Genomic DNA, 16,549 nt, shown 5'->3' with positions numbered 1-16,549 from the left:
TTCCCGGGGGTCGGCAGGGCCGTCCGCTGACCTCCGGGGTTAGGGAGGCCCCAACTCCTCCCGCAGTACCCAGTGAGTATGAGACACACGCAAGAGCAAGACGTTACTGCTGTTCATTAGACAAAACGGCAGGGATAGGTTCTGGGATCACAGGTCATCCGGGAACGCTTCTCACAAGAGTGGGCTCGCAAGCCCTTTTTCTGCTTGCGTGACATGCGTCACATGGGAAAACTTCCACCAAAACCTAACGCCACCTCGGGTTGGCTCCCGAGTGATAGGATTAGTATACACACATATAGGAACGTTAGTAATTGGTAGAGAAGAGGTCAGGTGGTACACTTGGGTCGTTCCTGAAAATTGTTACAACAGAATGGTTACATAGGGAAGGTTAGTGATTGGCTAGGTTGTGATGCCGTCAGTGGTTAGCCCCGTACCCTGGTTGGTTCATCCATGAGCCCCCAAGCCTGGGACCATTGTTGTTCCCAGCTCACGATGTACCTGGTGTTAGAAACAATGTATGAATATGTGTCAGTGGTGGACAATGGACAGGTCTGCCATTTGCTGCAGGAGCTCTTCTTTCTCACCGCTGTCAGTGTTCAATTTGTCACCTCATTGTTGCAGTTTGTGTCCAAAACGTGAGACCCCAGAGTTTCCCTGGTCCTTGGTATTTGGCAATGCATCAGGTCGGCCTAGTCACATGTTGTGAGAATGTGGCTGGAGCAGATTTATGAGCATTTGTTTTGTATTTCGGCTGTGAGGGGCAGTTAGCTGTGGTAGGTGTAACCTTGGCGCAGGGCGCGTGGCGTGTAGTTGCAACTTCGTGGCCTTGGCTGCGAGGCCCTCGTCAGGGTTCGTTCTGCACGATCAGCGTGTTGCAGCTCTGTCTGAGCTGCTCTGGGCCTGTGGCTCTGGTTTTGCAGCCTACTCTGGTGCTGAGGCCTACTCTGGCCTTGTCTATGGATGGGGGCATATGACTCACGACACGGGGGTCGCACAGGTGACATGGGTCCTTATGTATAGGTGTCTTATGTCACTGTGGATTTAGTAGCAAGGAAGCATTTGCAAGCATGTGCACAAGTTCTTCTTGCGTCTTGCGTTTCCGCAGTAATGTAGCTTAGCCTATGTGAAAAATAACAACGATGCATTAATGAATGTGGCGGTCCCCTATGTCATGGTGCTGAGTATGTTCTTCGTGTGGATTGGTGTGGGTATGACCAGTGTGCATGGTGGCACATGTGTTACCGTCCGTTGGCTATGTCGTCATGGCATCTCTAACGATGGTGGTTTTCATTGTTGCTGTTTAATCAATCTGATCCATATGATCGATGCCGGCGTCACCTAAGGTTCTGACATGTGGTTTGATTAACGGGCAGTTACTCTGGCCGTGTGGGGTGCAGCCACAGTGGATGTTGATGTCCGTGGCATCTGTGAGTGGGTTGAATTCCTCTCATGGTGGGTGCTTTGGTTGTGACGTTCAAGGCCATGGTCTGTTTGAGAATCGGGGGAAGGGAACGTCCCATTTTCCCTCTTCAGTTTATATAGCCCAGGTAAAGTAGTACCAGGGAAAGTAGTTCCAGGCCTGCCAAACCCAAAACACTAGACTGCATGGCTTGGTTCTTAAAATTAGACTGTGTGGGTGCTTCCATGTTGGATTTAAAGGCCCATGTACATAAATGGGACCTAGTTTGAACAGCCTACATATGAGCCTGGTGCCAAAGGTGCCAGGACTGGCTCCAGGAGCCCTTTTGCCATGGTTTTAAGATCCTCAGGGTTCTGGTGGGAGCCTGCTTGTGGCACAACTTGTGCCCCCTCACAGTGGTCATGACAGCACTCCTCTCCAAGGCCCCTCTCATGGTATCCTTCCTATCCGGTCCAGGTTTGGTGGGGTTATTCCGGTGAAACCTCTTAATCAGACATGGTGCGTGAATATGTTCACTTGGTTCCCAAGTTCTGTCTTGAGGCGCGTACCCTTTCCAGTCCACTAAATAGTATAGCTAGATCTGATACGTTTCGAATCGAGGATGTTTTTAACTTCAAATTCAAGCTCTCGATCAACTAGCACAGGTTTTGATGGTGTTAAGACTCGGGTTCCTGGTTGTACAGGTTTTACAAGTGACACATGGAACACCAGATGAATTTGCATGCTTGATGGTAAGGATAACTTGACGGCCACCGGATTTATCACCGATTCGATGATATAGGGTCCTAGATATCTTGGACGAAAGGTCCAGGTCCCTTTTATGGGCACATGTTTTGATGCCAACCAGACTTTTTTTTGTCTGTCTTTGGCTTGCGGTAAATGTTCATTTGCCCTTTTGAAGGCTTGGGTTATGCTTGTGTGTAGAGTCTTTACCGCTGGCATTTCCAAGTTCATGGGGCAGTCTAGTTCAGAGGTACATGGATGTCTTCCGTATATTGTGTAGAACAGGCTTTGTCCCGTGCAGGTGTGTATGGAGCTATTGTATGCGTATTCCGCTATCCATAACAAGTCTTTCCAATTCTCTTCCACTTGATGGAGCATGCAACGTAGATACTGTTCTAATGTCTGATTTGTTCTTTCTGTTTGTCCATTCGTTTGGGGGTGATGGCTAGTGGATAATCGAACATCAATTTGTGCCATGGTACAACATTTCCTCCAGAAGTTGAATACAAATTGCCTTCCACGGTCTGAGATTAGGACTGAGTGGAAACCATGCAGTTTTATAATCTGTTCAAGAAATGCTTTTGCCAGACCGGTAGCGTTAGGAAGTCCTTTCAATGGAATGAAATGTGCCATTTTAGAGAACAGGTCTACAACCACCAGAATGGTATTGAAACCTTGACAGGGAGGTAAGTACGTAATAAAATCAAGAGAAAGAGTATGCCAGGGAGCCGGTGGAATATCCAGTGGTTGTAGGAGGCCAGCTGGTTTCTGTTTTTGTGATTTATTCTGTGCACATATCCCACAGGATAGAAAAAATCGAGCAATGTCCTTACGCCAGGTTGGCCACCAATAATTCCGTTTAACCTTGGCTAGAGTCTCAGCAATCCCGGGATGGCCTTCGATCAGGTAATCATGATAACCAGAAATGACCAATTCTTGCAGATCTTTACTTGGTAGATATAGATGTTCCCTGAAGTAGGGTAATCCATCCAGAACCGTGTGATGTTCATTTTGGGAATTCCATTTCTGCAAGATCTCGGGGTTCATTAAGGTTCAAATCTTATCTTGAAGTTCACTCAGAGTCAATGTGGTGGTGAGTCCCAGTAGTTTATCACTTGGGATGATGACAACAGGGTGCAGGGTACTGTTCGTTTTCTCTTCAACACCCATATGAGACAAGGCATTGGCCTTCCCATTCCGAACTCCTGGTCGGTATGTTATTATATAATCGTATTCTGTGAAGAATAGAGCCCACCACAACTGTCATGACTATTGGGCTTTTGCTGACTTTAGGTATGGAAGGTTTCGGTAATCTGTGATTACTGTGATGGTAAGTCTGGCACCTAATAGATACTGCCGCCAGGCTTTGAAGGCTGATTTTATTGCCAACACTTATTTGTCTGTAATTGCATAGTTAAGTTCTGGTGGTGAGAATGTACGTGACCACAAGACCACAGGGTGTAATTGGCTGTCTCTGGATGTCTTTGAGAGAGAACGGCTCCCATAGCTATGCTGGAAGCATCAGTTTGCACTACATAGGGGATATCAGGGCGAGGATGTCGTAAAATTGGCACAGAGGTGAATCTTTTCTTGAGTTCTAGAAAAGCTTGTTCCACCTCTTCAGTGCATTGGAATTTTTTGTTCTTTCTCAGTAACGATGTGATTGGGTGGACTATCCGTGAGAAATCTGTAATAAATCGTTGATAAAAATTTGCAAGGCTGAGCATGCTTTGGGTTCCTTTAAGTGAAGAAGGTGACGGCCAATTGGCATCTACTTTGTGTAAATCCATCTTGACTCCCTTTGGCGAGAGAACAAAACCAAGGATCTCAACTTCGGTGACATGGAAGAAGCATTTCTCGAGTTTAGCGTACAGTTTGTGCTGGTGAAGTTTTGCAAGGACTGAGCGAACATGTTCCTCATGCTCTCTTTCAGAGGGAGAATACACCAGGATGTTGTCAATATAGATCAGGGGACAGACATCAATGAATTCCCGTAATACATAATTCATGGAGTATTGGAACACTGCGGGAGCGTTGCACAGCCCGAAAGGCATTACCTGATATTCATACAGGCCATACTTCGTGCGAAACGAGGTTTTCCATTCATCCCCTTTCTTAACATGTACAAGGTGGTATGCTCCTCTGAGGTCTAGTTTGGTGTACATTCGGGCATCCTTGACTTGGTCCAACAGTTCCAGTATAAGGGGCAAAAGGTAGCGTTTTTTTACTGTGATTTGATTAAGTGCACGGTAATCAATGCAAGTCCTCAAATCTCCTTCCTTCTTGGGTACAGGCTGTCGGTGACTTTGGCGGGCGGTTAAACCCATTAGCCAGGTATTGATCCAGATAGGACTTCAAGTGGACATTTCCGGTTTCCGCAAGTGCATAATTTCGACCACAAGGAACCTGTGTACCAGGTATCGGGTCGATCTGACAGTCATAGGGCCTACGTGGTGCCCTGTTCCTTCTGAAAAACATCTTGATAATCCTGATATTCTTTTGGTAAGGTGTCCATTGGTTCCACGATCCCCGATGCTATTCCTTGAACAGATTTCAGGTTTGGCTGTGGTATAGATTTCGGGTAGCAAGCGTGGGCACATTAGTCAGAAAAGGTCAGTCTCTTTGCACGCCAGTCTATGTGGGGATTGTGAGTTACTAACAATGGCATCCCTAACATCAACAGGAACTGAGGAGCTTTGATGAGGTCAAACATGATTGCTTCTTGATGTCCGTCCTGACACAGAAGGGTTAATTCTTTTGTGCATTGGGTTACTGGTCCCGAAGCAATTACTGTACCGTCAACAGTAGTTACCTTTTCAATTGTTTGTTTTGTGCATAAGGGAAGTCCCATTTCTGTTGCCAGATCTCGATCTATGTAATTACCAACTGCTCCACTGTCTATATATGCCTCTATGGCATGCATCCGAGACGGTCGTTGGTGATTGATCAAGGATACTGGTAGGGCAAAATGTGAGGTCTGTGACTCATCCTTCTCGCTCGACAAGTGGACCTCTACGCTTGCTGGGCCTGGTAGTTTTCTGAATCCTTTCCACCATCTTCTTTCTCTTTAGTGCCTACCACCTTCCTTGGAGGTTTCACCGGGCATTCTTTGAGGTAGTATCCAATTTACCACACTATAGGCATAACTGTAGCTGTCTCCTCTTGTCTCTTTCATCCTTGGTTAAAGGGGGTCGTACTCCTTCAATCTGCATGGGTTCTGTGGTATTTTCTGATGGACGTTGAACATTATCTTTTGAACATATGTACATGGCACGATTTTCGAGTCTACTTCGGTCTGTTCTTCAATCCTGTAATCTGTGGTCCAACTGAACTACCAGGTTGATAAACTCTGTACAGTCTTTAGGTGGGTCTACCACTTGAGCAAGGTCATCCTTCAGGTCTCCTCGTAGGCCCAATGAAACAATGTGGTTCTTTTATCTTCTGACCACCCCGCTTCTATAAGCAGTCTATTAAAGGTGGCAATATAAGTCAGCAAATCTCGATTCCCTTGGCGGAGGGACAGGAGTTCTTTAACAAGGGCTTGTCCATGCAAGTGTTGAGCAAATAACTTTTCCATCTCCTGTTGAAAACCCCTGAAGTCCTGCAGTAAATGGTCATCGCGGCTCACTAAAGGTACCGACCAGTCTGCGGCACTTCCCCTCAAATATGATAACACAAAGGCCACCCTTGCCTGGTCATTTGGGAAAGCCACAGGGCTACAAAGAGGCGGCACTGGTTCATGAATGTTGCGTACCTTCTGGGGGCTCCATTAAACCGTTCTGGTGGTGCCAGGGATACTGCTCCCGGCAACGTTATCTGTACTGAATTGACTGATGATGGTGTAGCAACGGATGGCGTGAATCTGGGCAATGGAACCTGCCCCGTCTGTGTTTGTAGTAGCTGTTTGCTTAGTTCATTAGTACAGTCTTTTGTGACTATTAACTCTCGTCTTAAGGCATTGGTTTCCTGTCGGGCTGCGTGTACCTCGGTGCGTAATTTTCCAACAAGCTGGGCTAACTGATCAGTTTCAGATGTCTCCATGACGCCCAGGTGGATAAGGTGTCAGGTTTATCTAGGTTGATCGAACGATCCCCTCCTTCCTCCTCACCTGAATCGTCTGTGGACCTCTCTTGTAGTTCCGGTCTCTTCCCAGAACGTCTTCGGGTCTGTACTTTCTCAGTCCTCTTTACTTCTTTCTTTTGACGTAAGTAGGGGCGAGCTCCCTGGGATGCCACACTGTCAGGTAACTAGATAACACGAACAGCGGGGACTCCTGGGAGCCAGCCCCTGAGCAGGGAAAAAGCCCAAAGGGGCAGAAAAAACCCTGCAGGAGATGTTCTGATGAAGGATAGAGTTGAAAGCGTAGTCCAGGAGAATATTCTTTCAGCGGAGGATGGCTCGATGGGATGGTCAAATGGAGTATCACCAGAAGGCAGACGAGACGCCAAAATATCAGCTGTGATAAGTGCACCAATTGAAGCCAGGAGGGCGCACAATAAACTCCAGATAGTAAGGAAGTACCAGGAGGTAAGGATATGGCAACAAGGGCGAGGGAAAAACAGACTGAAAGTCAGAAGGGCAATGGAACGGAGAGAGAGAGAGAGAGACCAGTACAGCCGTACGGATCGAGACAGCAACGGGATTCCAAACGGGAGGCCAAAGGGAGACGAGACACAGGGAAGGAACACAGGAGAGAAAACACACGGAGGAAAGGTTCACTAGCGTTACCTTCAAGACGCAGAGTAACAGTGAAGGTGCAACGCGAGGAACGCCAGAATGAGCCGGCAGTAGTAAACGCCGGCGGCCATCTTGGAAAACACTAGAGCGGTGCTCCCAGACGGCCGTCAGACGTGGTGGAACTGTTAATGGCGTCTCCATAAGGAAAAGAAACGCCGCCCGACTGAAGTCATGACAGTATGCCCTCTTCTACACGGGGGGCCCCCGGGCTTGCCTGGATATAGTCTGTGAAACTTTCTAATGAGTCGAGAGGCGTGAATGTGTCTCACAGGCTCCCATGTCCGTTCTTCGATGGGATAACCCTTCCAGTGGACCAAATATTGTAGAATACCGTGATGGTAACGGGAATCTACCAGATGTGACACCTCATATTCAGCAGGTTCAGACGACACATCCTGGGATCGTCTCTTGGATCTTCTCTTATATGGATCCAGAAGATAGGGCTTCAAAAGAGAGGTATGGAACACGGGATGCACCTGTTTAAGAGAGGGAGGCAACTGAAGGCGAAATGCAACAGGATTTACCTTCTTTATGATTCGAAAAGGTCCAATATATCTTGGTGCGAATTTCCCTAAGTGTGTCCAGCGAGGTAGAAATTTAGTGGCCAACCAAACCTTATCCCCTTCCGACCAAGAAGGTGCAGCCTTCCTCTTTTTGTCAGCCCATACCTTGTAGGTATGACGACTAGCGTCCAAGGTTTTACTGGCTAGTGCATGAGTGTCATTGAGTTCCTTCAGAAGGTGGTCAAGAGCGGGAATCTTTGAGGGTTGAATCTCTGCCAATGGCAGATGTTTCGGATGATAACCAAAGGTGCAAAAAAAAGGAGACATTTTAATGGCTGAATGTTTGGTATTGTTATAAGTGAACTCAGCCATAGGGAGAAAGACATTCCAGTCATCTTGTTTTCTGCTACAGAAACATCGAAGATATTGCTCCAGCGTGTGATTGAGCCTTTCCGTTTGTCCGTTACTTTGAGGATGGAACCCAGATGAAAGGGCTCGTTGAATCCCTATTTGTTTGCAGAGGATACCCCAAAATTGGGAAGTGAATTGAGGACCTCGATCCGACACCACGGTCTCTGGCAGGCCATGAAGTCGCACAATCTCTTTCAGAAAGGTCTTAGCTGTTTCAGGAGCAGTAGGTAATGCTCTCAAGGGGGTGAAGTGAGCCAGTTTGCTTAGAGAATCCACAGTCACCATGATGACGGTGTTCCCTTCAGAATTAGGTAGGTCCACGATAAAGTCTGTAGACACGTGGGTCCATGGTTGTTTGGGTGCAGGTTCCTGTTGCAGAAGACCTAAGGGTTTGGATGAGTGATACTTATTGGTTGCACATATGGCACAGGTAGATACATAGGAATGTACGTCTTGGTTCCAACCCGGCCACCAAAACAGTCTGGACACCAGATCCTTGGTGGCACGAATGCCCTTATGACCGGCCATGGGTGAATCATGACACCATGAAAGGGCCAGTCGTTGGTGTCTTTTGTTGGATAGGTACAAGGCTTGACCTTTGAAAAGAATCCCTTTTCTTTCTTCCAATTTAGAGGCTACTTCAGTCTTCATCGGTACACTGTATTGTTCACACTGGACTTCGCGTAAAAAAGTATTTGCCACAGTCCGAATTTCTTTGCCAGCTAACAATAATTCGTGGCTGGAACTTGCCTCATTGTCTGACCCATGACTGCGTGACAGAGCATCCGCTAAAATATTCAGTTTGCCTGGCAGATAGGTGATCACAAAGTCAAACTGAGAGAAAAAATAAGCCCAACGGGCATGTCTAGCATTGCGACATTCCATCTGTTGAAGTATTCGAAGGTTACTGTGGTCGGTACGGACTGTAAACTTATGCATGGCACCTTGAAGAAGATGACGCCATTCTTCAAAGGCGTGTTTGATAGCTAGCAACTCCCTTTCGATGACTGAGTAATTTCTTTCGCTGGGTGTCAGAGTCTTCGAATAATAAGCCACAGGATGTTCAAGTCCGTCCTTCCCTTTTTGCAAGAGAGCGGCTCCTATGGCTCCACCTGAGGCGTCCGTTTCCACAACGAAGGGAAAAAGTTGATCCGGTTGTACCAATATGGGAGCCGAGGTAAATGCTTCCTTTAGAGCTTGGAAAGCAGAATCCGCTTCCTGTGTCCAAATGAAGACAACTCCTTTCTTCAAGAGTGATGTGATAGGAAGAACCCTGTTGGAGAAACCTGAGATAAACTGGCGATAGAAATTGGCCAGACCGAGAAAACGCTGAACTTCCTTAACGTTTCTTGGAGCAGACCAATGGGTGATTGCTTGTATCTTGCAAGGATCCATACGAATACCCTCATGGGAGAGGATAAAACCCAAATAAGACACCGAACAGGCCTCGAAGACACACTTCTCAGGTTTAACCAGTAGCTTGTTTTCCCGTAGACGTTCTAGCACTTGTCTGACGAGTCTTCTATGTTCAGGAAGAGAGGAAGAGTAAATGAGGATGTCATCCAAGTATACCACCACTGAAGAGAATAGGAGATCGGCAAACAATTTATCCATAAAGCGCTGGAATATAGCAGGGGCGTTTACCAAACCAAAAGGCATGACTCGATATTCGAAATGCCCTAGTGGAGTCCTAAATGCCGTCTTCCATTCATCACCCTGTCTTATACGGAGCAGGTGGTACGCACCCCTGAGATCCAATTTTGTGAAGACAGATGCGCCTTGGACAGCTTCTAATATCTCTTTGATTAACGGCATAGGGTAACGGTCCTTTATGGTAAGGCGATTTAGGCCCCGGTAGTCAATACAAGGACGGAGTTCCGAAGACCCCTTCTTCGGGATGAAGAATAGTGATGCTCCAGCGGGTGATCTGGACTCCTGAATAAGCCCGTTCTGTAGATTACAGTCTAGATATTCCTTAAGAGCTTTCCGCTCGGGTAAGGATAGGGGAAACATCCTTCCAAAAGGAACAGACGCATCTGGTAGGATTTCAATGGTGCAGTCTTCTCTTCTGTGAGGAGGAAGGGAGTGGGGTTGCTGGTCCATAAAGACCTCTGCATACTCCTGGTAATGTTCCGGTACTTGATGGAGTGACGCTGCCAGCATGGAGTCAAGGGAGTATTTATAGTTTAGGCATTCATTAAGACAAAGTTGCGACTGAAACTGGATAGTATTGTTTGACCAATCGATCTTCGGGTTATGTTTACGCAGCCACGGAATCCCCAGGATGATCGGGAAATGCGCTGCTTTAATGAGGTCGAATGTCATTTCCTCCTGATGTTGGAACAATTCGACCCTAAGAGGTAGAGTCTCTTGAGTAACAGGTCCTGAGGACAGAGGCTGGCCATCCACCCCTTCGACAGGAATGGGTAGATTCTTTGGGACAATGGGCACGTCATTCTCCTGAGCCCAGGATACATCGATGAAATTCCCTGCTGCCCCACAGTCCAGCATGGCTAAAGCCTCCCAGAAGGTAGAAGAATCCCGGGACAGTTTAACCTGAAATATCATCAGACGATTATCTTCACGGGGAAGAGAAGATAAAGTGTTAGTACAGGGATTCGTCCCAGCACCCCCGAACCTATCCCTGTTTAGGTTCGGGGTGTATCGTTTCCCGGTCGGCGTGGAGGAACCTCTGGGCAGTTTCGGAGCAAATGTTTGCTAGAACCGCAATACATGCAGAGACCTAGTTCCCTTCTTCTCTTTTTTTCTTCGGCTGTTAAAGGTCCTCGGGTGGTACCTATTTGCATCGGTTCTTCCACAGTAGAAGAGGTTGAATGTTCCCTGGAAGGATTTGGGGAGAAGGTTAGAGGAGAAGGTCGTGGACGTCTTCTTTCTTGTCTTCTTTCTCTCAACCTATACTCAATCTGAAGAGCGAGAGATACAAGTTCCTGAAACGTCTGAGGTCGTGCAATACGTGCCAGTTCATCCTTTATCTCTTCTTGTAAGCCGCGCCGAAACAAAGTCTGTTGAGCAGTCTCGGGCCATCCGACATCTGTGGCAAGCTGCATGAAGGAGGTAACATAGGACTGTACGTCGTGCGTACCCTGTCTGATATCGATGATTGCTTCATACGAGGCATACTGTACCTCGGGTCGTTCAAAGCGAGACTTAAAGAGCTGAACAAACTGATCATAATGAGCGGTAGCTGGATCAGCCTGTAATACCAACGGTGAAGCCCATGCCAAGGCACTTCCCGTTAAGTTAGACACTAAGAAACCCACCTTAGCCCTGGTGGTCTCATACGTACGAGGGCGGAAGGTGAAATATAACTGACAGGCATCCAGGAATACCTTTAAAGTCTTTGGATCTCCGTTGAATTTCCCGCAAGGTAAAGGGAGGGGAGGAAGATCTCCACGAGCATCCTCACGAGCTGCTACCTGTTGTCGCAGGGACTGATTTTCGGACCGGAGTGATTGCACTTCTATGGTAAGCCCCTGAATGGCTGCCACCAATTCTTGGTACTGCTCGAGAGAAGCCATGGAGGTAGTCGGGCGTTGACTCTGTCAGGTTTATCTAGGTTGATCGAACGATCCCCTCCTTCCTCCTCACCTGAATCGTCTGTGGACCTCTCTTGTAGTTCCGGTCTCTTCCCAGAACGTCTTCGGGTCTGTACTTTCTCAGTCCTCTTTACTTCTTTCTTTTGACGTAAGTAGGGGCGAGCTCCCTGGGATGCCACACTGTCAGGTAACTAGATAACACGAACAGCGGGGACTCCTGGGAGCCAGCCCCTGAGCAGGGAAAAAGCCCAAAGGGGCAGAAAAAACCCTGCAGGAGATGTTCTGATGAAGGATAGAGTTGAAAGCGTAGTCCAGGAGAATATTCTTTCAGCGGAGGATGGCTCGATGGGATGGTCAAATGGAGTATCACCAGAAGGCAGACGAGACGCCAAAATATCAGCTGTGATAAGTGCACCAATTGAAGCCAGGAGGGCGCACAATAAACTCCAGATAGTAAGGAAGTACCAGGAGGTAAGGATATGGCAACAAGGGCGAGGGAAAAACAGACTGAAAGTCAGAAGGGCAATGGAACGGAGAGAGAGAGAGAGAGACCAGTACAGCCGTACGGATCGAGACAGCAACGGGATTCCAAACGGGAGGCCAAAGGGAGACGAGACACAGGGAAGGAACACAGGAGAGAAAACACACGGAGGAAAGGTTCACTAGCGTTACCTTCAAGACGCAGAGTAACAGTGAAGGTGCAACGCGAGGAACGCCAGAATGAGCCGGCAGTAGTAAACGCCGGCGGCCATCTTGGAAAACACTAGAGCGGTGCTCCCAGACGGCCGTCAGACGTGGTGGAACTGTTAATGGCGTCTCCATAAGGAAAAGAAACGCCGCCCGACTGAAGTCATGACATAAGGTTTAAAGGCTTTGTGTTCTATTACACTCACCTGATATCCCTGGGGGCGTCTGGAAGGTTCTGAGATCTGGAACCCTAGATGTTGTTGGCGAGCTGCCCGAGTTGCTTCACTGCTGTAGTATGCCTTCCTTGGGCCCAGGCCTGCTCTCACCCCAAATCTGCTGGCAGGCAGGTAGGTTTGTGAATTGTAAGTCTTTGTTCTATTTATGGTGGGAATTCGTTAATGTCTTTATCTCATTCTTTTCGGGTGTGAAGGTCTTGATGCTGGCATGCCTGATGGAGAGTCACGTTTCTAGGTATTGTCTTTTGTAGCTAACCTTTGTTTTCTTCTTCTTCTCCTCACAGGCCGTTGTGGTGCTGCGAGTGGATGAGAGCGCGATGAAAAACAGGCCCCCGGAATCCGTTAAGGTAGTACAGCGCTGTGCGGTTGTTTAATATTGAAAGCGTACCTGAATATGTCTCTTTTCCTTTGCAGATGTTTCTGCGGTGCTCCGGATGGAAGCATGTCGTAACGCAATGGAATTCAAGTAAGACTGATGGAATTAGATGTTTTGTAATCGCGCATTCTAATATTGTTTTTCCCTTTCTCGTTATTGGAGGTCGCATTGTTCGAACAGCAGCTGTGGTAGCGGTTCGCCAGAAGTCCTTAAGCTAGTACTCACAGGTGAATGATGTTTCATCTTCTCTCAGTTTCCACAGATTGCAGCCTAGTTGAGATGCTGAGTGCTGGATAGCGTTTTCTCATGTAAGACAGAATAATCTTGTTCTTGTTCTTGCAGGATTACAGGAAGATGCTGAAGACCAGGAGCTGGACACGGTGAGCGTCACGCTGCTGGTTGCTGAATAACACAAAGCATGTTCTGCAGTCATGGTGTGGTTTACATAGCCCAGGTAAAGTAGTACCAGGGAAAGTAGTTCCAGGCCTGCCACACCCAAAACACTAGACCGCATGGCTTGGTTCTTAGAACTAGACTGTGTGGGTGCTTCCATGTTGGATTTAAAGGCCCATGTACATAAATGGCACCTAGTTTGAACAGCCTTTCCTTCCTTCCTACATATGAGCCTGGTGCCAAAGGCGCCAGGATTGGCTCCAGGAGCCCTTTTGCAGTGGTTTTAAGACCCTCAGGGTACTGGTGGGACCCGCTTGTGGCACAACTTGTTACCCTCACAGTGGTCATGACATCTTATTTATATCACACTCATACAAAAGTGGTTCAGAGTGCGACCAAGGGCGGGGTACAGGGGAGAATATTACTAAACCCAGTGACATTAAGAACGCGCAAGTGCATGGAAAAGGGGAAAAGGGGCAACGTGCATGGAGCGGGAGGTGTTGAAAGTGCGGAACAGAGGAGAGAACAGATTAAATGATAAGTGGAATAAATAAATAAATACATGCAGTGAAAATGGTAGTGCAGCCAGACAAGTGGCAAGTGCATGATGAGTCAGATAGGTTATATCTGATAAGTGCAGAAGAAGAGTGGGGGACGGTATGGAAACAGAATACAGATGCCGGTGCCGAGGGTGGCGCAGTGCAGGATGGAGGCAGGGTAAGCAGGTACCTGGGCCCGAAGGAGAGAGGGTGGCCAGGTGCACAAAGACAAGAGAGAGAAACAGATCAGCAGGGGAGAAGAGTGGCAAAGGCAGAGGCAAAAATGCGGGTTTTAAGATGATGCCAGAACTGGAGATGGTTCTCCTCAAGTTTCAGGGTGGTCGACGCTACCTTGTTAACAACTGGAACAATTACTGGGCCACTTAGAGACTGTGCTGAGGCCTGGGACCTGCGCGATGCCAAAATAGCTTCTGACTACACTGACTCTCTAGAGTGTTGAGAAGCCATGCTTGTCCCCCAGCTGGATTGTTGGTGAGAAACATTGCTCAATCTGTCTTCCTCGTCATCTTCCACTTCCCCCTCCGCAAAATCTTTTCCATTCAGGTACACTTGGCTTAGACCCTCCCCTGCGGTCTCCTAATTAACCACCCCTGCTTCTACCCAAGCTTGGAGGCTGGTCAGTAGCTCAGGTTTATTAACCTTAGACCTGTGGGGAAGTCCCCTCTCTTGACATCGGACATGCAGGATATCCCTAGTCATACATTTTACAGTCTCTATGTCAAGATCCATGATTATTACAAATGCTTAGCAGTGTCTAAATGTTGCCTGCAAAAGTACTTTTATCATTGAGTGACTAAGCTGTACTCATAGTTCCAACTAGATCCCACTGCTGCCACCAATGTGACAGGGCACTCGTGGTCCAGGGATGAATATCGGTTTCTAAACCATCAATCAGCCCCACACCTCTATTACACCAGAAGGGATCCGAACATATTGGAAACTAAAGCAAATTATAAACCTCCTTGTCCAATTTTGGTAACGTGGATGGAACAGCAGCCTTATCTCTGCAAGGCTGTGGATCGTTGGTTAGTTGCAACACAGTGAAAATATAATTATCACCCAATGATAAAAGAGACTGTCCAGTCAAGGTTCTATAAAAGTATCTACTTTATTATTATTCAACAGACATTTCTAGCACACTACAAAATACAACCCACCCTGTAAAGGAATGCAGAGGACAGACAGTTTCAAGAAGGAAAAGGGATGCACTCTGGATACAGGATACTTGGTTTCAGCACAAAGGGATCAATGGGTCATAAAATGTCACTAGGGGCCTTCAGTGAAGGACCAGGGGGGCCACACCACAATGTACCTTGTGCTTGTAGATGTTCTTGGTGCTCAACAGTGTAGAGTTGGTTTCAGGGTGCTTTGCAGCTTCTACGACAGAGTTCAAGACGGGAGACAGCTGTGAGTATCAGGCGGCAGGCAGTTCGGCAAGTGAGGTTGGACGGACAACTGCAGGCTGACTTACACAGCAGCTCAAGGTCAGGAATCATCTCAGTGCTGGTCGGTGGGTTTGAAACACTGGCCGAGGCATCTCGGGCAGCATTAGACACTGCTGCGTAACAACAGTCATCGGTGCAGTCGGTTGCAGCTCAAGGGGCTCGACTGCCTCAAAAATGTTCTTTAAGGAGGACACTGGTTGATGCTTGTTGATGCACTCCTCCTAGCTTCTTCACTGGGCTTGTGTTGTCCTTTAAGGCAGATGGCCCAAAGCTGAGAAGAGTGTTGCAGGCACCAGCCTTGTCCTGTGTTTGGTCCAAAGAATCTCTGGCACTTCCCACATGTGTGCGGGCTGGGTACCAGTTCTGTAGCTGCTGGAGGGTCCTCTGAATTCAGTATCTCCATCTGTTCCGTGGGAGATGATTAGAGGAGTGATCTTGCTTCCCTCTTTGGAAATCCTGCCCTTCCTTCACTGGCAGAATCTGTGGGGCAGACTGTGCCTTCAACCAGAGTTCAAATGAGTCATCCTTGTTACTCCTTGCAAAGTCTTCAGATGATCTGCCCAAAAGAGGGAATAAGCCCTCTTTTAAAGCCAAATGTGCCAGAATAATTATTGTGGGCTAAGCCTACCTTAATGAACCAATCCTGAGACCCCACCAACAAACACCATTATGCATGAGGTCGTAACCAGGGTGTTCCTGGTTTCCCAAAATAATGCAGTTTTTGCTGTGTGTGGCCTCTATAGAAAAAATAATGTCACAGAGGCATGTATATCTCTTCACTGGCTTCCCATCAAACCTAATATCACCTATAAGGTCTTGCTTCTCACTCACAAGTGCCTTACTGATAAAGCATCAGTATATATATGTGAAGGATCATATTAAGCACTGTTTTATTTCCCACACACTTTGCTTCAGGAATTCCAACAGACGTGAACTACTCAGACTTAAGCAAACTTGCTTTGGTGGCACCAGCTTTGATTCCATTGTCCCTCGCCTGTGGAACCTTCTCACTACCTCTCTTCTTCTTTGTTCTGAAGTACTCTCCTTTAAGAGATCTCTTAAAACATTTCTGTTTAATTCTAATGTTCTGGTGTCCTTCTGTCTCTGACTCTACACTGTCTTGCAGCGCACTGAAGCCCTTGGGCGAGTTGCGCCTTACAAAAGTTATATAAAATAACAATAATAGTCTCGGGACCAGTCTGAATTGGGGACAGGTATGGTCACACACACTCATTTTGATGACCCTACCTAATTTTAAAGGGGCTTACCCAAGCACTGAGAACACACAACCTATAGATTTCACTGGAGGTGCAGAGAAGATGCACCAGTTCAACCTGCGCTATTGGGCACAGAATACACTTTATGACCTTTATGACTTTGGGGGTAGTGATAGAGATGCACTATCAATACCACTGGTCTTAGGCCATATGTGGCAAGGTCTATTTAATGTATTTACTTATTGCACTGAAATAACGCAATCAGCCAGTTCCTTTGCCAAAGG

The sequence above is a fragment of the Ambystoma mexicanum genome, chromosome 4q, assembly GCF_040938575.1.
Source record: "Ambystoma mexicanum isolate Mex_15411 chromosome 4q, UKY_AmexF1_1, whole genome shotgun sequence".
Lineage (NCBI taxonomy): Eukaryota > Metazoa > Chordata > Amphibia > Caudata > Ambystomatidae > Ambystoma > Ambystoma mexicanum.
The sequence above is the reverse complement of the archived record's forward strand: the minus strand, read 5'-3'. Positions refer to the sequence as shown.